The following is a 23,549-nucleotide window of genomic DNA, read 5'->3' as shown; positions in this document are numbered from 1 at the left end:
AAATGAGTGTCAGTTTAGAGAGTTCTAAAGCAGTATTTAGACAGTGGCACCAAGCAAGGTGCCTAAGTAAATAAAGATATGAACAAGAAGGCAGAAATCAAAAGATTCAAACTTCTTCACAGAGGAAAATACTCCAAGTGAAGCTTATATGGGAATGAGCTGCTAGTGAGTGCATGTATTCAATGATTGGCTTACTGGTATTATGGATGAAAGGTGGACACCAGGCATATTCTAGACCTCTGTCTACTTTACTCACTACAACCCATTCTCCATACTACAATCTGGTCATAATGGCACAAGCCCCCTAGAGCACTGTAGAGGGAGGGAGAAGTCAAGGAGCCTCCCAGAAGTATTCTTTTAAAGGTCCAAGGGGCGCCTGCGTGGCTCAGTCAGTTAGCATCCTACTTCATCTCAGGTCATGATCTCTCAGTTCAGGAGTTCAAGCCCCGAGTCGGGCTCTGTGCCGACAGCTCAGAGCCTGGAGCCTGCTTCAGATTCTGTGTCTCCCGCTCTCTCTCTGCCCCTCCTGTGCTCATGCTCTGTCTCCCTCTCTCAAAAATAAACATTAAAAAAAAAAACCCTAAAGGTTCAAATCACTCCCTCCGAACAACTGCTTCCACGGTGAAACTGAGATCAAATATGGCAACCTAGCATTTGCTACCAAACTACCACTGCTCAAGATGAAAAGATACTTTATATTCAAGGAAGGTTCTTACCTGACAGTTTTCCTTCCTTTAAATGAGAAAAGAAAACTTGGACTCTGAGTTTTCAAACCTCCTAGTTATTCTAGCCAATATACTGGGGATACAGAGAAAAGGGAGCCAAGCACTGAGAATGTCTGATGGAGGAGAAGGAGGAGGCTGTCTGTGCATTTCTGTTCATCTTTAATTATTTTTCACCAAATGTATGTCTATTTCTGTTTCTATCTTCTGTTGCACTAACCTATGCAATGCATGGAATTAGGTAGGTAAAATTCTAACTGGGATTTCTTTTTATTCTTTTTATTATTATTTTTTTAGTTGTAATTATTTTGAGAGAGACAGAGACAGTGCAAGTGGGGAAGGGGCAGAGAGAGAGGGAAAGAGAGAGAATCCCAAACAGGCTCTGCACTGTCAGCACTGAGGCCCACCCCAGGGCTTGAACTCACAAAACCACGAGATCATGACCTGAGCCAAAACCAAGAGTTGGTCGCTTATGTGACTGAGACACCTAGGGGCCCTACCCCCACAACTGGGATTTCAATGTTTGCTGAAATGTTTGCTGAAATCTTCTACAATTTTATTATATAGATTCTATGAAGTTCTCTGGCACAGATGGGAAAACAAGAGTTTTCACCCTGAGTCCTACCAAGGAGACTCACTCATTTTTCAACTCCCTCTTCTACTAAGGTTGCTCCTTTCCCGTTCCTTCAAATTCCACCCCGCCGTCCATTTCTCAAACCCACCTCTCCCATACCCCCTGCACTTTACTGCATCCAAATCCAATGCTACTCAACCTTGCAACAATACACCGTTTCACTACTATGGGGTTATCCTGGAACTAGTCTTACGCTACTCTCACATACTTATTTTTTTTTTTAATATTATTAGTTTAAAAAAAATGGAAAGAAAAAAACAGGAATGTAAAGGAAGAAGGAATTAAGAAAATGAGAGGAGTTACAAAAGAAAAAGTGCCAAAGACACAATGAAAGTAAAGGAAAGAAAAAATGCAGACAGGAGAAACCAGAGGAAAAAGGAAACACAGCCAGCAAATAATTTCCATGGTTCAAAAATACCTAGGGCTGGAGCAGACATTGTGCTAATTGCTTTCCATGCAGTATTTAAGTCTATATATATATATATATATATATATATATATATATATATATATATATATAATGTTTATGCCATATATATATGATATATATATATATATATATATATATACACAATATATATATGCCATATATGATGGCCATATGATGATATATATATGTCATATATATGCGTATATATGACATATATATGCATATATATGTCATATATACGGTATATATGACATATATATGCATATATATGATATATATATATATGGCATATTCACAGAGATAACATTTTTTTTTTGCTTAAGGCTTAAAAATTGCTTGTATTTGGTCTTCAGATGGTCAGTTCCTGTTAGCTTGATATATGGCAGGAAAAAAATATTTTAAGAAAAGTAAGCTTCCTAAAAAATGAAATAAATATATCATGATGCGTAATGTATTCTTTTCTTCTCATTTCATTCAAGCACACAAAACCCAATTTTGTATTAGTTTCATTTAGTTAAAAAGGTTAATATTAAAAAGAAAGAAAGCCTATAATACCATGTGCAATATTTTCTGGGATTATAATTGAGTGATTTTATCTAGTTACATGCTCTTAAAAGATGTATCACCATGGTAACTAGATCCTTTGACAATTATTCTATTTTAGTGCAAACCAATACAAAGGGGTTAAAAATACCTCAGTCTTGAATCCTGAGATTTGCATTCACTCTTAAAGTTTATCCTTTCCTCCCTTTTCATTTTCAAGAGAATGCTTAAGAATTTCTCTCCATCCTATTTCCCCTCACATCAGAATGATGTGAACAGGAGTAGTTCTTAAACCACGAAAGCTGAGGCACTTTGTGATAGTAAACTCCCAACAGGAATCTCTCCACTTAATTCAAATGGATAAATATCGCCAAGAGTTTGTTACATAACCCAGAAGGTTATTTTAGTGTGCTTGCCAATTTAAGAGAGAAAAATGTGTGGATTTTTGTCTTAGAGACAGATAATTTTAAATTCAAGGCAGCATATGATACAGCCTCACTATACATTATTTCAGTGCATATATAACCTTAGAGATGATTTGGGTGGTCAATAAGCCACTGTTAAAAGTAAACACTGTGAGCAATTTACAAACTTACCACCTCCTCCATGTTTCTGCAGCCATTTTATGTTTCTCTTCATTAACAGTGACTGTGATGTTAGAAATAATATAATTGTTAAACTATCCTCTCCAGAAAGCATATCAAATTCATCTTTATAATACTAGCACAGCACCAGACACTTAGTAGGCTGTCAATAAATGCTGATATGAGGAAAGTTATTACAGTAAACACCAACTCTTTTTTTCAGAAATCAAGTGTATTGGCCTAATACACATTAAGAACTAATATCTGCTGGTTTGAGATTAAATTGCATTTCAGGGAGGAGAGAACACTTAAATAATAAAAAAAATATGTTAGCAAAATAGTAAAAAAATGATTTTCTGTTCAAGCCACAGCATCCTCCAGGTAAATGAGTCACAGGGTCAACCCTACCTCTTTCCACAAGGCCTCATTGTTTTTGCCAGCCTTTGAAGAACATCACAACTCTTCAGGAATTTGGGGAAACCCATACTCCTACTCTTCACTTTCCTGGATTCCTCGTGGACATTCCCATTGTCATCCAGCACGTGGGCAGTTGGTGGGGAGACTTGTCAACTCTCGCCAGACAGCAGCCTCCACCTGCCTCCATCATTTTCCTGCCACTCTCAAACTTCTGAGGAAAGAACGGTGTCCCCTACCCTGCTCGAGTGAATTCTTTGTAAGTCACCTCTGGATCCGGCATCTCTACCCCATCCTCTTTGTACCTCCGTCCTTCTCAGTCTGCATCCATCTCTGCATTGAAGGGGATCCCATTCTGCATTAGATCTCTAAGGCTGAGCTATAACCCCAGATGCCTTCACTGAACCCAAATCCCTAACTGACTGAGGGACTCTGTATTTCCTCTGAGGTACCACAGTTTTCCCGCTGTCTGCTTTTCCACAGGCTCTCTGACACTCCAGGCTCTTTTCTCTACTCCATCCCCAGAATATGGCAAAGTTGCCACAGAGGGTTGATGTCCTGATTCCTATAAAGCAATGTGTCCAGCAATCACCATTCAGCTGCACTCAAATGAGGGCCAGTTCAGAGCAGCATCAACCCTACTATACTCCAACTGGCTCTCCTCAACCACTGTTCTCTGAAATCACCCTTGTGGCTCTCCACAGTGCTGACTTAGTGCAAAAAGCTTTGGGTATTTTTGTCCCTATTGGTGTCATATTTGGATTCTTTCTTCTGATATCACGTCACCATTATAACTAAATTCTAGAATTTTCTACAGCAGCAGCAGCAGGTAAGAGATACCAGTCCAGGTGCACAAGATACTCATCAAGGCACAGCAGGAACAGCTAGGTTTCTATCACTATTAGGGCTTCTGCATGCCTTTCTTGTCTGATTTTTATCTAAAATAATATTCATTAACTTAACTTGGCATTTTTAAAAAATCATTTAACAAAGAGTTCTATGAAATAGCTGTGGATTTCCCTTCATTTCTTCATACTGTTTCTCCAGTAGGCATAAAGGGGAAAGGTAATTTTTATTCTTGTCTGTTTTCACTTCCAGGCTACGTGTTGCTCTAATACAGAAAATAAAACAAACATCCCTCAGCACTGACTTCGATGTCTTTTTTCTCTCTTCTTCTTCTAAAATGGCCCCAACATCTGAGAACATGCACATAAGAAGGTATGTGTCAACTCTGTCCTACCCTCTGAGCAGAAAGTTCAAGAAAACATAAAAAAAAGAAAGAGTACTCAGTTGTAGATTCTAGAGCCTTCCAGAAACCAGAGAACCCATGGCATAGTCCCAAGTTTTGTTTCCAAATGCACTCTACATCTAAGTAAGTTCAGACACTATTATAGCTTTACTTTTCACTTCATGACCCAAAATTAGCCAGAGGTGACTCAAACTGTTACTTGCTAATACGTTGATTTGATCAGAATCTCTCATGGATCTTCTGCTTCTTTAATCCTTTAAGATGGGGGTCAGCAAATTGCAACCTATGAGCCAAATCCAGCCTGAGAGCCAAATCCAGCCCACCGCCTGTTTGTACAGCCCATTAGCTAAGAATGGTTTTTACCAATGAATGTTAGCAATCACTTTGATGATAAGGGGTAATAACTTTGAACTATGATTAAGGAAAACGTTGTTTCCTCCCAAAAAAGAGTTCAACTTCTTATCAGTAGATTTGTTGCAAAAACTTGTACTCAATTATGATTCTATTTTGAATTTCATCAATAAAATTTGTGGAAATGTGTTTGTTATATAAGCATCCATATTATGCTCTTGATTTGGACTCTGAGCCCACAGAACCTAAAATAGTTGCTATCTGGCCCTTTACAGAAAAGGTTTGCTGATCCCGCTTTAAGGGAACACAGCTGGAGACGTTCCATGGAATGCAAAGGAAAACCTCCACAGTAGTTAATTAATGCAAGAACTCTGGAAGTTTCAGTCTACAATTAAACTTTGTTTTGTAAGCATAATTCAATCCAGAGACATGCTTGAAATCCAAAGCACCTTATATCAAAGCAAATTTCAAGAACCATTGACTCAGTTTTGATCATGTGACATTTGGCATCACGTACTACTCATATTGCAAGACATCACTCGTTTATCCAGTTAGAATTTATTAGAAATGTTTGCTCATCTTGTGGAACAGTTGCAGAACAAGTTACTATATATATTGTGTTTGTGTGTGTGTGTGTGTGTGTATATATGTGTGTGTGTGTGTGTGTGTGTGTGTGTATGTTTTCAAATATGTATTTGTATATTTATATGTGTATTTGTTTTTCTGCTTGTTGCAATGCATATTAAGTAAAAGTTCTAAGTGGTAACTCCTCTACCTGCACTTTCTTGCTAAAACAAGTACAGTATTACTATTTTCAAATCAGTACTCATTACTGGAACTGACTGAATACCTACTAATTATTAGACTTGAAGAGCTTCACCAACCACATGAAGTAAGCATTGCTCCTGTTTAAAGATGACGAAATGGAGGCCCTGAAAGGCTCACCAGCTTACATAAGACATAGAGCTAGTATGAGGCACAGCTGACTTTGACTCCTGACCCCCATTCTTAGTCACAGAGAGCGTTTCTCCTGTTGTTTACCCTCTCCTGCGGGGAATTTCCTTTCGCTATCTCCAGTTTCCATTGGTGCTACAGGTAGCAAGTCAATGCTGTTGAACCTCTACCATCCCACCCCCCATTCAGAAGCACTCACACTGGGAGGGAGATTTAGAAGTGTAGCAACAGCTATGTCCCAATGCTAATTTGAACTTCTGGCACCCTGACCTTCTTTAAATCACAAAGTCCAGAATGCAACTCTGGACAAAGGCAAACATCCAAGTGAGAACCACGCACATGAGCTGGTGCTGCCAGGGTCAAAGGCTTGACGTGCTTTCCTGAAGTGAGGAGCTCTGATCAAGGGAGCTGGGGAGCTTATTTACTGCATCTTCCACTTGGGGACTAACCTAAGTAGGCTTTAACCCTGGGAGCCATTTCCCATCAAAGTGAAGACCTATCCAGAATCACAGGAAGTACACATTAATTGATCAGGAAAGGCAATGTGTTAGCAGTAGGGAAACCTAGATTATCAACCACTTCAACCATTAACTCGCTGAGTGACACTGGTTTCATTTTACATAACCAGGAGTTTACGAGTTGGTGACGATTTTTACTCTGATGATTACTCAAGTTTCTTCCAATTCTATGTTTCCATGATTTCAAAGTTCTAAAATACATTTACACAGTGACACAATCTAGAGAAGAATGCTGTCTGAATGGTGGCCCAAGATGATCAAATGATTCTGATACTGGCTGATCAGATCACACATTAATGATTTTCTTCAAAGGCTCATCTGGAATAGTTGGGACACTTATGCTATAACGATTTTACTAAAAACCTAGATATAGTCTGGAAATGTTTGTAAATTCCTGAAAAATAATTACTACATATTCTTTCATTGGCTACTTTGCTGTGAGTTTCCTGAGATCAGATGGTTCTAAGTCTTTAAAGATGTGATTTAAGCAATTATTGCATTTACAGGCAATATTATTTTCTGACTACTAATCTCTGGAAGAGAGCTGAACTAGTATATACAGCACTGGCCATATTTCCAAAGATGTGCTCCAACCCAGGGTTTAATACACAATGGAGCTCAAGGTGTAGACTATGAGATGAATAAATGAAGGACACCTGCAATGATTCATGTTATTTCCCGGATTTGTTGCCTTTCAAGAAAATATATAAGGCACAGAAATATATTCCAGAAGTCAAAAATGGAATGAAAGGTATGTAATTATATTTAAATAGCATGCTTTTGGAAGACATGCAGATCTGAAAGCAGCTGTAAAATGGATTGAGGGATAACAAGGGACTGGGTGGGCTGATCTGTGTTCTCCTTGGGAACAGTGGGTCTGGGCAGGACCTAGTGTATGAAGGGAAGAAAGACTGCAAGGCTCACAGTAATGATGAGAAGGTGGCCACAGGATGAAACTTTATTGCCCAGGCCCACAAAGGCTCTGGGAAACATTTAACACTTTCTTCACAGGTCATTCCCTGGATGCCTTGCCCCTCTGAACAGAAAGACTAGGTCCAGAAGTGCAGACCTGACTGTCCTCTGGCTCCATCCATAGAAGAATGAATTAAATCAGAATTCTCTTCAGATCTTATGATTGTGTGGGGAAACACTTTTCCAAAAAGGTTGTTTCTTCTTCTTAAACACTTGAAATTCTCAGAAAAGGGAGAAAACTTATCATTACCCAGTAATTCATCCATTGCCTCATTAAAAAAAAAAAAAAGTTTATGCCTAACATCTATTACACCAATTTGACCCTTTGAACTGCACATTGAGTCTTTGCCAAGGCTTGTTTCTCAAAATGCACTAATAACTTATAAACACTGACATGTAACTGTTCTGTGTCCATCCATTTTGTCTATATTACTTATTCGTGGGTGCAGATTTAGCAAGACAACGGCCCTCACGATACCTAGCAGAATTTCCTATCTGGTAGTTACTAAAATAATGCAGTACTGGGGCGCCTGGGTGGCTCAGTCGGTCAAGTATCCGACTTTTGATTTCAACTCCGGTCATGATCTCGTGGTTCACGGGTTCACTGACAGTGCAGAGCCTGCTTGGGATTCTCTCTCTCTCTGCCCCTTCACTTCCTCCTCTCTCAAAATAAATAAATAAATCTTTAAAAAATAATAAAAAAGAATAAAATAAAATAATGCATTATTGCTGTTGCCGCTAAGGAAAATCATGTGATCTTAAATTAAGTCACTACTGCATATCCGGAGTGGAGCATCCAAATGAATGGTTTGAAGTGGCACATCTACTTAATAATGTATTTATTTATAATCAGTCATGTTCTGGAAAGAAACTGAGATGGCTTAGAAAGATTCTTAAAGGGGCGCCCGGGTGGCTCAGTCAGTTAAGCATCCGACTTCAGTTCCTGTCATGATCTCACAGTTCGTGGGTTCGAGCCCACCCCCCCGTCAGGCTCTGTGCTGACAGCTCAGAGCCTGCAGCCTGCTTTGGATTCTGTGTCTCCCTCTCTCTCTGCTCCTCCCCTACTCACGCTCTGTCTCTGTCTCTCAAAAATGAATAAATGTTAAAAAACTAAAAAAAATAAAAAAGAAAGATTCTTAAAGTGTAGCAAGGCAGCATACATTAAAAGTGGGGAAGAAAAAAGAAAAACAGTGGTGGAGTTACAATTTGTATTTAATTTATTAAGGTTAAGTCTAGATACAGTTCAAGAAGTGTCAGGAATAAGGAGCTATAATAGGGCCTTGTGGTATAGCTTGAGTTATTAAGTGCGTGAACTTGAAGGCAACATCATATAGTGTATTTAAATATATAATAGAGCCCTCTCACATTTACCGATCACTTTGCAGTAAACAAAGACCATCAAACATATTTATTTCCTTATCTCTGTAAGTCCACATTAGAAATGAGGAAATTAAGTCTCACAAGAAACAGTGTGTCGCCATGACAAGTTGCCTTATACAGACAATAATATGGAATATTTTCAAGGATACTTACAGACTGGAAAAGCAGAATTATAGAATCTTTTAAAGGAAGTCTCCACAGTACCCTACTGACAACACATTTCTATACTATCATATCTTTAAGATATCACTTTTGATATTAAGTTAAAACAAAATGGAATTGCCATTTTGTGGGTTAAAAATTGGTTAAACGTCAGCCGTTCCAGATGTTCAACCTCATAGTTTGGATGTCAATGAAAATCAAGTGTGGTATCTTCTCAAGTATCCAAATTTTTTCACCCTCACTTAATTTTGTAGCTTGCACATGAGACATGCCATGTCTTTACTAAGGAAGATGTATAAACAAAGACACACTATCCTTGTAAGATCTCAGAACAATAATTCAGCAACAAGAAACTCTAGATTCTGGTACTATGTGTTATGTACAGATTTTTTTAGGGGTGGCTGTTGAAAACTATTCCATAGAGAAAGGTAAAGAAAGAATGCGGCACAGAACTCAGCTTAACTCCTGGAATCCTGATTCACACTGGACAGGCTATATTAGGCAGATTACATAAATGTCTGTGTCTCAATTTCCTTCTCTGTAAGTTGAAAATAATGTCATCGCTTTCTCTATTGGTGAATCTACATAACTGAGAAATTGTATCCTTTCTATTTTGACTTCTGAAAAACACAGAGACAAGTTGGAAGCTTAACTTCAGGAACCACTTTGATCCCTGTGGTCTACATATGAATATTCTCTTGTCTGGTCTTCAGTTATTACTTGTTTATATTTCTCTTGATTTTAATCATCTATTTCTTCTTTATTCCACTTTTAGGAGATAGCTTTTTTAATAGTATCTCAAATCTTTGTGGTATCAGTTGGGTTACAAAATAATCAATAAATGAGTCACAGGAAGAATACACTCTCACTCTGAAAACGTTGACAGAGTGTGATTTCCACCAGGAAATATATGTTTGTTAATTTGAAAGGCATATAAATTCAAGCATGATAAAGCACTCACTGTAGAGGGTTATAACTACAGTAAATTACAAAGCTCTAAGAAAAAATCCAATTGAAAATAAACATTAAATCATAAAATATTAATAATTTTTATATTCAAAAAACACTGCTACAAATGAAAAGAAATTAAACAGTATGAAGTGAATAAACCATATTCACTGATGTCAATACTAAATGGTGTTTAACTATAATATTCCCAAATACAAATGAATTTATTATATGGATCTGTGCTACGGCAAAGTTAATATATGAAATTCAAAGCAGCATTTGCCCCATTAGTAAATAAATATTAAAATAATGTTGGCTATTAAATAACACATTCAGTATTACAGGCTATAACTGAGTTATTCTATTGAAATCTATCTATCATAGAGGCAAATGCACTTAAAAAAGTTCCATATGTTTTTATCACCCCAACACAGAGCTAATGGTTAATTAGACCAGAGTCATAAATAAGTGAAATGATCAGATGCATTATTTTCTAGAAACGCACAAGTTATGAAGTCCACCCCTTTAAAATAGAAACAAATAAATGAAAAGACTTAAAAAGTAAATCATTCAAGTCACTCCTTTGAAGTTAATTTAGAATAAGAGAGGTTGGGATTCATGCTTTCTGATTCTAAATTAAGTCAAAAGGCAGATAACAGGCTCAACATTCCACCAGAAAAATGAGTCTCATAAAGACAGGCAGACTGTAATTTGTGATTATGATCTAGGGTGTGTGAGTGTGCACATGTAACATGCAGAAACACAGTGTGCACATTCCATTACAGCTATTGCGATAACAACAACAAATCCAGAAATCTATAGAATATTGAAACCTAAAGATATGTTCTCTCTGATTATTCTAAGAAAAGTGAATGATCCCAGGCCACACACATTTTATATAGTATAGATCTTAACATACTTTGAAGACAGAAAATGAAGACTCTTTGAAAACCTATTATTTGTTTCCTCTGTCCTTAAACTCATTTCTGATTTATTGCAGGTTTTTCCTTCTTTCCCTCACTACAATTGTTGTAAATTCAATTCTGGATGCTGCCTACTTTCTCCATTCAGAACAGAAGAATAATACCACCAGATGCCTGCTGACAATTTATAACTGAGTCCTTTCCAGGAATCGCCCTGAACCAAGGGAGCTGTCCCATCCAAGGTGATATTCCATTCGGGAAGCACCGCCTACTCAAGGTCTGGTTGAAGGGGAGATAACAAAGGCCCTGGCTTCACATCGGACCTCTCTGAAGAACCATGGTGAGTTCAGCGCTTCCTCTGGAACTAGGTGAACCCACTGCTGCAATGACAGCACGTTTTAACTTCTCCCTAACCCTGTTTCTGCTCTTCCCTTAGAGGCGTTTCCAGAGGCACTTCCAAATAAGCCCCTTGAAGACAAACCTCCATCTCCCAAGGAATGTGATCTATGAAACTGTGCTGAAAAAAAAGAAAAATTGCTATAGCTCACTTTAAGAAAAATTAGATAAGGGCTGCCTGGGTGGCTCAGTCAGTTGAGTGTCTGAGTCTTGATTTTGGCTCAGGTCATGACCCCAAGGTCATGGGATCAAGCCCCACATTGGGCTCCACACTGAGGGTGGAGCCTGCTTGAGATTCTCTCTCTCCCACTGCCCCTTTCTCTGGTGCTCTCTCTCTCTAAAATAAAAAATAAAAAATAAAAAAAAGAGAAAAGAAAAGAGGGGCACCTAGGTGGCTCAGTCAGCTAAGTGTCCGACTTTAGCTCAAGTCATGATCTCATGGCTCCTGGGTTCAAGCCCTATGTCAGGCTCTGTGCTGACAGCTCAGAATCTGGAGGCTGCTTCAGATTCTGTGTCCATCTCCCCAACTTGTGCTCTCTCTCTCTCTCTTTCAAAAATAAATAAACATTATTTTTTTAAAAAAGAGACAAAAAATAAAAGAAAACAAAGAAATTAACAAAAGTGTAATAAAATCTGTAAGAATGTGAGATGGAGGAAGGGGAGGAAGACACACAATTTCGAGTGGAGAAATAAGACCATCAAAGTTTCATTTTTAAAAAAAATATTTATTTATTTTCAGAGAGAGAGTACATGTGTATGTGCGCAAGTGCAGGAGGGGCAGAGAGAGAATCCAAGCAGGCTCCATGCTGTCAGCACAGAGCCTGACTTGGCGCTTGATCTCACAAACCTTAAGGTCAAGACCTGAGCCGAAATCAGGAGTCTGATGGTTAACCAACCGAGCCACACAAGTGTCCCAAGACCTTCAAGGTTTTAAACAAAGGATTACCATTTTCACTTAGACATGTTTTTAGTTTATGACTGCTTTTCAAATGTAACACATACATGACAACTCACAAAAGATGTTCAGTTGAGGAGAACAATAAACTGAAATGATGAAATATTTACCCATATCAAAGGAAACCCAGTGTTAAGGCACCACAGACAGTAAAATACTGAATGTTTCAGTTATTGTTAGAATAGGGGACCAACATGAACTGAGTTCAGGTTCAACCGAAGTTCTTTCCAAGGGAAGAGGTTATCAATCTGTAGAGGCCCTCTGCCTTGCTTCTGTTTTATTCTGAGTTTACTGTAAGTTCAGGAACAGAATCAAATTCTGTGGGTAAATATTCTAATAAGATATTGGGCATCATCATATAAAAATAGAAAATTTGATTCTACCCTTTCATAAGCTTTTTAATAATAATGTCCAGGATTAACTGTATCTAGAAAAGGTTTAGAAAAGAACAATAGAAAATATTAGTTCAGGAATATAGATATAGAAGAGTGAATCAAAAAGATGAAGTATTGGGGTGCCTGGGTGGCTCGGTCAGTTGAGTCCCCAGTTCTTGGTTTTGGCTCAGGTCATGATCCCGGGGCCATGAGATTGAGCCCCACAGTGGGCTCTTTGCTGAGTGTGGAGCCTGCTTGACTCTCTCTTTCCCTCTGCCCCTCTCCCACTCATGTTCTCTCTCTAAAAAAAAAAAAAGTTTAGATATCCTCCTATAAAAAGGGGAAGCTGGATATGAGGTCACCAGGTATTAAAAAATAAAAACCCAAAATCTAAAATGTGTTGCTTCTCAGCAATTCCTCAAGATACCAATTCCCCTACTATGTTACAACCTCTTACATCTGCATTTTGTTTTCAGTTGGATCCTATCCTAGAGCACTAAAAGGCTCTGGTGTCTCTCTTCTTTCATCTGAAATGATTTCCTTCAGCTTCTAAAAGAGAATTATAATACATCCCACCTCCATTCTCCACTATCCCTAACAATCCAATCAAGTTTGACTGCTAAGTCTACTGCCCAAATGAAACCTCTCCCACGAGTTACCTGTCCCCTCAGGGCTACTAGAACCTGGGGTCCTTTCATGCCACTTCACTTCACTTCTCAGTGGCAATGGAGGAATATCCCTTTCTTCCTGAAAAATGTTGTGCTTCTGTCACACCAAATGGCTTTCTTGCTAACCTGTTGGCAGCTCCTTTCAGTCACCTCAGGCACACTTTTCTTCGTTCGTTTGCTCATTCATTCGGCAGAATGGAGTCTGAAGATACAACAGTGAGTGATACCAGACGTAGCCCCTACTCTCACAGAGTTCATTACACACTCTCTAGGTTACCTTGCACGATTCTTTCCCAGTATCACTATGTTGCTGCAGGTACCTTGTCTCCACTTCTTAGATTATGAGGAGGTCTTCCTATCTCAATGCGTTCATCTGCATTCCTCCCTCCTCTTAGGTTTGCCCCAGCTAGCCCATCCCTAAAACAGCTGCCATGTCAGTTCCTCAGAAACTCGCCCTGAGACAGGATTCCTATCCCAATGGGTATGTCCTCTTCCTCCACTGCATCCAATTCTTTCCTTCCATAATAACTATAATCTGTAATTACGAAGCTGCTGTGTGTGTTTGTTTGTCGAGGGCTCCGGGAAGTTAAGAATCCTGTTTATTATGGCATCTTCCCAGATCTTAAAGGCCCAATAAAATAGCTGGCACAGTTTTGTCTTTGAAATAAACAGGACCAGGGTGCCTGGGTGGCTCAGTTGGTTAAGCATCTGACTTTGGCTCAGGTCATGATCTCGCGGTTTGTGAGTTCGAGCCCCACATTGGGCTCTGTGCTAACAGCTCAGAGCATGTAGACTGGAGCCTGCTTCAGATTCTGTGTCTCTCTCTCTCTCTCTGCCCCTCCCCTGTTCACACTCTGTCTCTCTCTTTCTCAAAAATAAACATTAAAATTAAAAAATAAAATAAAATAAATAGGACCTAGAACAAGCAATCAAACAGCTGCTATTTCACTGTTGGTACAAGAGATGGTTTAGGTGAGAAATCCAACAGGTACTAAGAGATTTAAGTATATAAATGAAAGCATCATCTTTAACTTTTGCTAAAGTTAATATCGGAAAAGATAACTAGGCTTTTTATTACTACATTCCTGGATCATGCACACCCACAAACAGACAAGAAAAATTCAAATCCAGGCAATTTGACTCAAGATCCAATAACTCAACAAAACTACCCATCTTTCACTGTATGGACATACAACATTTTCCCCAGCCAAGGTACTCAATTCAAGCATACTGATCCATTTGCAACCACACTGCTCCATTATGGGGAATCTTAGAACTTCAGAGCTAAGGCCTTGCAGATCTCAGAGAGATCACACCCAGAAAGGTCACAGAGAGAACAGTTGCAGATAAGACGCTAGAATTCAGTTCTCCTGGTCCTCAAAACAAAAGTCAAACACTGCACACTGGCCCTTCTCTTTGGAAATAAGGGAGACAGACAGAAAACCAAGTTTAAACTACAAACACTCATTATCTATAAAATATTAACCATGAATACTCTACAGTACTTCTCTTAAAAAAAAAGAGCAATCTTAAAAAAATTTAGCTACTTTTTAAAGGAAAGGCAAACTGTGAAATTGCAATATTTTTAAAGACCCTGGAGGTTTTTTAAGGTATATTTTCAACATAGAAAGTTTTTCCCCCTTCATTTATGTTTTATAAAGAAAGAAAGCTGTATTTTTCTATGGGAGCCCATATATATATGTATGTGTGTGCGTATATATATATATATATATATATACGCACACACATACATATATGTATGGAAGATTTTTAAAGAAGTGTATGAAAGTATAAACAACAGTTGTAAGTCTTTTTTTAAGTTTATTTATTTATTTTGAGAGAGAGTGAGTGAGAGAGTTGGGGGGGGAAGGGGAGGGGGGCGCGGAGAGAGAGAATCCTAAGCAGGCTCCACGCTGTCAGCACAGAGCCCAATACAGGGCTCGAACCCATGAACCATGACACCATGACCTGGGCCAAAACAAGGAGTCAGACACTTAACCAACTGAGCCACCAAAGGCACCCCAAAAGTCTTAAGAATCTTAAGTCTTAAGGGTTATGTAGATCCTCTTTTGCACTGCTGGTGGGAATGCAAACTGCCACAGCCACTCTGGAAAACATTATGGAAGCTCCTCAAGAAACTAAAAATACAACTACCCTACGACCCAGCAATTGCACTACTAGGCATTTATCTGTGGGATACAGGTGTGCTGTTTCAAAGGGACACACACACCCCCATGTTTACAGCAGCACTATCAACAATAGCCAAAGTATGGAAAGAGCCCAAATGTCCATCGATGGATGAATGAATAAAGAAGATGTATATATATGCACAATGAAGTATTACTCAGCAATCAAAAAGAATGAAATCTTGCCATTTGCAACTACATGGATAAACTAGAGGGTATTATGCTAAGCAAAATTAGTCAGAGAAAGAAAATATATTACTTCACTCATGTGAGCACTTTAAAACACAAAACAGATGAACGCAAGGGAAGGGAAGTAAAAATAATATAAAAACAGGGAGGGGACAAAATACAAGAGACTCTTAAATATAGAGAACAAACAGAGGGCTACTGGAGGGGTTGTGGGAGGGGGGATGGGCTAAATGGGTAAGGGGCATTTAGTAATCTGCTCCTGAAATCATTGTTGCACTATACGCTAACTTGGATGTAAATTTAAAAAAATAAAAAAATAAATTAAAAAAAATAAAGTATTACTAAAAAAAAAAGGAGTTATGCAGAAAAGTCTGTGGGGGTGGGGAGCAGAGGGAGAAGTGGGGGGGCCCACACTGGTGGATGGTGGGGCAGATTTCTGCTCCATCTATAATGTTCCAATTTCTCTTAAGGGGGAATTAATTAAATTCATCCATTGTTTGTATAACTATAATAAGAAAAATAAAACACCAAAATTGATGTTTTGAAACAAACAAAGTAGACTTTCTAAAAGGATTTAGGTTAAGCAAATCAGCCTATGTTCTCCATCATACCAGTTTTCTCCAAGACTTTTCCAGTACAGTGATGTAAAAATATCTGCTGCCAAAGATTTCTTTCCACCAATTTTTGACTCTGACTCAGGGAAACCCCAAAGAAGCCATCTCTCTGGGTTCTATTCACCTCAGGAGGATTGCTCACAGATTTTGCTAACAATAGAAATCATTCTTGGTTATGATACAGACCCAGCGGGATGTTCAAAATGCCACAGGCTACTCAGTGGCCCTGCTTGGCAAAGCCTGCTGGTAGGTACCATATGAGCCATATGGTAATTGCTAAAATGGGAAATAAAGCAGCAGGCTCTGAAGTCACCAGCTTCCCTTGCCATGGTAGAATTAGCATCAGTCTATGATGCAAAGCATTCCTGCCTCTGAAATGCCCCCTATCCATGGGGTATCACCAATCCATGGCCACACACCAAATGGCATCTCAATATATTCTGCCGATTTCCTTTTTGCTTCTTTGATTGGTGCCTGAAACAACCACATTTTGAAAGAAGAAAGTATAAAAAGACAAGAACCTATGTAGGCCATACTTGGCTCAGCACAAGTGATGGCCTACAGACATTGTGATAGGATAATTTTGAAGTGCAATGTAAATGTCTTCTAATTGCCAGAGTATGTGTACTACTTCCCTTCTGAGAGATAACATCAAGAGACTTTTTTTTTTTTTTACTTTCTAACATAAAAATTTTCAAATTCAAATTGTAATGTGGAGACAATGTAGTGAAACAGCTGTCTTAATAAGACAGGCCAATCAGAAAAGTAAAAATCACCTACCAGAATATCCTCAATAAGGACAAAAACAGCATCAATTTAAATTTGACAGGTGTTTTAGGTCAGGGTGTCTCAAGAGGGCACTGAAGAAAGAAGTTGTATCAACATAATATGTGGAAAATGCTGAAGTTCCCCATGAGCCGTAGTTTTACTTCCCAGAGTTCAGTTACCTGCAGTGAGCTGTGGTCTGAAGAAGATGAGCCTCCTGACGTATGATCTGAAGGTCAACAGCAGCCTAAGACTATATTAGCTACGTCACAATGCTTGCGACATTCACCTCGCTCTGTCTCATCACACAGGCATTTTATCATCTCACATCATCACCAGGAGAAGGGTGAGTACAGTACACTACGGTAATTGAGAGAGACCACATTCACATAACTTTTACTATAGTATATCACTATAATTGTTCTATTTTATTATTATTATTACTCTCTCACCGTGTCCAATTAATAAACTTCATCGTAAAGTATGTACGTATAGAAAAACACATAGTATATGTGTTTGGTACTATGCATGGTTTTGAGCCTCCACTGGAGGTCCTGGAGCGTACTCTCCATGGATAAGGTAGACTACTGCACTTCCAACTGAATAAAATCAAAATAATATCAGAATATATAGATGCTATAAAGGAAATGGATGTGGGATCTTTGCATAATCCCAATCCACACAAGGTACACTGTATATTTCTCTTCCCAGGGGTGAACGTTCTGTAACACATTGCTTTTTGTGAGAAACACATGTTTACCGTGCAAATGAATATGCACATACACGTGTGAGTACAACATACTATTAACCTGTTTGTTTGTTTTTTTAGAGTGACTGAGTAGATAAAGATTTTAAAAGAACAATGATCCATAGGGAGGGCATCCCTGATGCTGTTTAAGCCAAGCAATTTCCAAAGACAGGTGCCAAGATCAGCTACATTACACAAAGTTCCTGCCATCCAGATCATCATCGGTATTACATCCCCGGTATTATCAATCACGTATCACTCTTTCATTAATTTACCAAAGAGATTATGTTAGAATGGCACTTCATCTGAACAGGACATTTAACATTTATCTCTCTATTAAAAAAAAAAAAAAAAAGGAGGGGTGCCTGGGTGGCTCAGTGGGTTAAGCGTCCGACTTCGGATCAGGTCATGATCTCAGGACCCGTGGCTTTGAGCCCCGCGTCAGGCTCTGTGTTGACAGCTGGGAGCCTGGAGCCTGCTTCGGATTCTGTGTCTCCCTCTCTCTCTGCCCCTCCCCCCTCTCATTCTCTCTCTCTCTCTCTCTCTCTCTCTCATTTAAATAATGTTTTAAATAATGTTTTAAATAAACATTAAATGTTTATTCTCTAATGTTTTAAATAAACATTAAAAAAAAGTAAGAATTAAGGAGTCCCTGGAAGATATTAGGGGACGGATGATACACTCCGTATACATATCTGTGGAAGTTAAAGAAAATGCATCAATATTCCTTTATCACAAATCTTAATATTAGTTCTATACAGAACTAATTTTGAATCCTTGGATTTAGCGACTGTGCCAGCATTGTGGATGCCACTTGCACATCATTAGACTGGAACCTTAAGATTCATCTATTCACCATTCACTTATAAAATACTTATTGAGCGCCTACTATATGCTAGAGGTGGTGCTAAAGGCTAAGCATATGATAACATATGAGACGGATGTTCTTGCTAGCCTTGTAAGCCTGTCAATTAAACACACACACACACACACACACACACACACACACACACACACATAAATATAAAAGTCCAAACTGTGACAAGTCCTATGAGAAGTTCTATGAAAAATGGGAACACAGGACAGGGCCAGCAATCAGGATCTCACCATGAATGAGAAGGAATCAGCTGAAGAAGAGGAGGGTCAGGGTCAGGTCTCAAGACCTATGGCCTTTGAGCCCATAGAGTATGAGGTTTTGAGACCCAGAAGGGGAGCAGTGTGGCTACGGTATAAAGAGCAAAGGAGAATGAGGTCTGAGGTAAGCCTGGAAAGGTAGGCTATGACAGATGGCCATGATGAGATGTCAAAATTTAAATTTACCAGGAAGTCACAGAAAAGATATAAGCAGAATGACCTAAGTCTTTAAAAAAAAAAAAGTTTATTTATTTATTTTGAGAGAGGGGGTGGGGGTGGGGGTCAGAGAGAGCAGGGAAGGGGAAGAGAGAGAATCCCAAGCAGGCTCCACACCGCTGTCAGTGCAGAACCATATTGGGGGTGTGAACTCATGACGAGAGCCGAAATCAAGAGTTTGATGTTTCACTGACTGAGCCACCCAGGTGTCCCTGATTTAAGTCTTAAAGGCTCTTTAGAGAGTGCCTATAGGCAATACCTCCTCAGTGTCATCCTCATTTTTCTCTGCTGCCATAATCCAACCTCCTATAAGATAACATTCATGCATCCCTTCCAAATGTGTGGGAAGAATGGCCAGGAACAAGAGTCCCCGAGGAAGGGATTTCCATATACCAAGTTTCACCAGAGGTACTCCAGCCTTCCTGGCACTCCTCCACCCCATCCTCATGACTGCTCATTTTGTTAACTAAGTATAGAAGCCACAGCCAGGAACCCTGACAGGAAAGATACTAATGGAGTTTGAAAAAATTGGGATCTTTTATGGATTTGATCCCCTGGAGCCCTCACAAGCCGGCTGCTCAGAAACCTGCCAGAAACAGGAAGTTATGCCTCCTGGAAAAGCAAAAGACAGCAGTTGCATGAGGGAAGGAGACTTGTACCCTAAACACTAGCCCCTGCATGGGGAGCAGGGAGAACAAGTCAACACAAGGGGAGTCCAGCAATATCAAGAGTTCTGGGTCGTGCTGGTAGCATACAAAGCAGGTAGGTGCCTGAATCTGGGGCAGGGCTGAAATTCAGCACAGCTGTGAGGGGGAAAATTTTTGAAACTCCATTAGCATCTTTCCTCTCAGGGTTCCTTAACCACACTAATAAAGCGTGACCTAATTGGTGCGGTGAATAAAACTGAATAATTTAACTGTGGGTCTTAGGGACTTCAAACAGATTTCTCTTACACCAAAGCTTCCAAAAACAATGGTTGTTCATTTTCCTAGAAGACCTCCAGTAAGGGCAGGGTTTTTTTTCTTTTAATTTCTTTTCTTTAATGTTTATGTTATAGAGAGAGCGAGAGAGCGAGTGTGCACAAGCGGGGGAGGGGCAAAGTGAGAAGGAGACACAGAATCCAAAGTAGGCTCCAGGCTTTGAGCTGTAAGCGCAGAGCCCGACACAAGGCTCGAACCTATGAACTGTGAGATCATGACCTGAGCCAAAGTCAGAGACTCAGCCAACTGAGCCACCCAGGCTCCCCTATCCTTTACTTTCCTAAGATAAATCAGTGGAAATGACACATCCACAGGGGTTCTTCTAGGTTTTTGTTTGTGTGCTTGTCTTTTTATTGGACACTAAACTGGGACCAAAATGTAATATTCTTTCTTCTCTGTTGTCAAAATCGAAGGAATTTGATTCTTTTCTATAGGATAAGAGTAAATCTGAAAAGTCTAACTGCCTCTTAAACACCAAGAACTTCCCAAATAAATGCATTAAGTGAGTAGAAAGTTGCCCTAGACCTGACTTCTCTCAATATTGAATTAACCTAACATAGGCAGTGAGGAGAGGGCCAGGGCTATGGAGAGAAATTCCACCAAGAACTTAGAAATAAGAGAGATAAGGTTTCCTTCTGAAAATTGAATTATAAAATTAGTACATAATGGGTTAGAGAGAGATAAGGTAAGTCATTTTGAAGAGACAGAAATGGCTCCCAGACATGGAAACCTGGCTATCATCAATAATAATGAACCAGTCAGAAGAGCTGGCAATGGAAATTTAGAAAGATGTAGAAAGGGAACATTCTCAGAGGCATGGTCCCAGGGAGGGAATGCTTTGGCCCAAAGATATATTCTCTCTGGTCCCAGGGATAAATAAAGCCTTATATGCACGAATTAAGTTACTTTAGATTGATGCCATTTAATCTAAACTGATTTCATTCAACCTGTATAGGCTTTTAATTATATTCTGGTTTCCCAAGTAGCCTGCCTTTAGGAAGAAAATCAGCTAGCCAAAAGCTGATGGCCCCTCTGGTAGTGTTATTTCTCATTATATATTAATACATTGGCATTCTGCTTTTATTCATTAGTTTATGGGAGCTTGTGTGGGGGATCCTAAGAGACAGATTCACATTCAGTATGCCAATAAATCAGGTTTCTGAAACCATAAGGCTGAACACCAGACCATATCTCATAATATCGTACTGTACTCTTAAACACATGACATTAGTGTTTCCAAGTAAGTAAAAAGAGGCACCCCACATATTTCACTGATGAGATAACTAAAGGCCCATGGCACAATACCAGGCAGGGCCAAGAGTGCAATTTGGGTCTCCTGATTCCTTGTCCACGCTGCATCAGAGATATATATGACACGCTAATTGTCTATTAAATCTGTCTAAATTCTAGGGTTTGGGATACATAGGAATCCTCTAGGTATTCCAATTTGGGGACCACACTAAGTAGAATTCATTTACCTAATAAGGTGATTTTCAAATTCCCCCTCACTATCACCCAGTGCATCCTATCCCCTTTATCAGCCATGTTATAAGGTTGTTTATGATAGTTAAAAATAAATAAATAAATAAATAGATAGATAGATAGATAGTGGCATCATACCATGTCTGACATCCAATATGTGGGCACAGATGGCATTTCATGGGACATGATCCTTTTCTACAAATGATAGGAAGTTCAAAATAATCCCTCAAAGATAGCAGGCTCTGTTGCACAATGATAAGCAATGCCAGAGAGTAATTTTACATCTTAGCGGTTTCAACTGAGGAGCGGTTTTGACTGTCAAGACCTATCCATTTCTCATATTCCCATTATGAACTGTATTCTAACATACATTAACAAGCTTCTATGTAACGTATTGAATGCTATCATTTAGCATTTAAGTAGCTTTCTGAGAACCCCAAGTGTTGTGCCAATCATGAGTACTTTGCTTGTAACTCCATCTCTTGGGAAGGAGGCATAAATCATTCTCCCACTTCAACAGTTGAGAAACGAACACTAAGTCAGAGTAAGTTAATGACAATACACTTTAGTAAGCCTGGCTAGGATAAAACAGGTATTTATCCAGTTTGGGACATTTTACCATAAGGATCTTTTAACCTTTCATGCACTGGCTCTTCTGGAAACTCTTTTTGGTTAAAGAAGCCTTATTGACACACTAGTACAAACACCCCCTTGTAGAGGGCAGTATACTGAACAGGGAGTCAGTAATCCCCATACACCAGAAGCCCAACATGTCAAGCTGGAGAAATATCCTGATAAAAGCACTTAAAGTCTTGATGATCTATTATGGAGTAAATATGACTCAATGCTGACACAAAATTCAGCAGCACATTCAGGTTATTCATTTCCTGTTAGTCCACACTTCTGATTGAACAGACACAAGGAAAAGTGAACTGCCCTGATAGTCACCTGTCATTTGCCTGAAATTCACAAGAATTTCCTCCCACTCCAATTCAATACTCTAGGGGAAAACTGAAGTTCCATTAACACTGAAACATGACAAAAATTCAACAGCCACCAGTAGCATAAAATTGATAGCTCTCCTTCTCAAATTTCAATCCTCCCCCTCTCTCCCAAGTAATGTCTAAATACTACTGCATTTAACTATGAAGAATGGCAAAAAAAAACTGTCAATAGATAGAGAAACCCTGGGGGTAGGGTGCTTCTCAGCCATTATTCCCTATACCCCCACGCTGAGAAAACAGAGCCTTGGCAAGCAGCATACTTTCCCCGGCTGCATCAACTGAAAAATTTCAGTAGCCCAGAATGGCTTGCCATCCATCTTCTGGTGTTCTTAACCAGCCCTTTTTTCTCTCACATGATCCCCAAAGCATATGGTTGTAAACAGTCCTACAGATGGAGGCAGAAAACTCCAACAGAAGCCAAGGGGAAAATCTGGCCCACAGATGTATGATTACACCATAGTGGGCCTGTGCTGCTCATAAACCATGTGAGTTAAAGTATTTACAAGATGAATACAAGAAACACAAAACACGCGTGAATGTATAGGACAAGGATTTACTACACTACTGCGTTTTGTCAGCTAATTAGAAATTCACTATCTAGATTCACAGGTAACGTAAACAGAAGATAGGGCTATATAATCGACAGCCCATTTATGAGGAAGCTAGGCCCATCACTATATATTTCCAGTTTGACAAATTTTATCTTACTAAGCAAATTATTATCACCATCCAACCTCACCCAACACAATTTACAAGTTATACAAAATAAAAGCATTTAGTAATGAATGTTTAAATTCAGACAATGACAACCCTAGTACTTCTTATGACATTATGGTTTAATGTACCCATATGCAGCATTTACATATTTAACATTTTCACTGTTTGATAAAGCAGATCATAATCATACAGCAGCTCTGTCCCCAAATTCATGCTTTAAAACCTAAGAGGAGGGGTGCCTGAGTAGCTCAGTTGGTTGAGCATCCAACTCTTGATTTCGGCTCAAGTCATGATCTGAAGGTCATGTGATTGAGCCCTGCATCAGGCTCCATGCAGA

General features: G+C 39.2%; 1 protein-coding gene across 2 annotated transcripts in view; it reads right to left on the bottom strand.

Annotated features, from left to right (window-relative positions):
- The window catches only part of PRR16 (proline rich 16), a 200,556-nt gene that overhangs the window by 137,627 nt on the left and 39,380 nt on the right, over positions 1 to 23,549 (bottom strand). Inside the window, exon 1 of one of the 2 annotated variants that reach the window (XM_042933698.1) lies at positions 17,114 to 17,144. The exons of the other annotated variant lie outside the window; for it this stretch is intronic. The gene's annotated coding sequence lies outside the window, so the exon portion shown is untranslated. Of the gene's footprint in view, positions 1 to 17,113; positions 17,145 to 23,549 lie in introns of those variants that run through there. 2 annotated transcript variants of the gene reach the window in all.

The sequence above is a fragment of the Panthera leo genome, chromosome A1, assembly GCF_018350215.1.
Source record: "Panthera leo isolate Ple1 chromosome A1, P.leo_Ple1_pat1.1, whole genome shotgun sequence".
NCBI classification, from domain to species: domain Eukaryota; kingdom Metazoa; phylum Chordata; class Mammalia; order Carnivora; family Felidae; genus Panthera; species Panthera leo.
The sequence above is the reverse complement of the archived record's forward strand: the minus strand, read 5'-3'. Positions and strand labels throughout refer to the sequence as shown.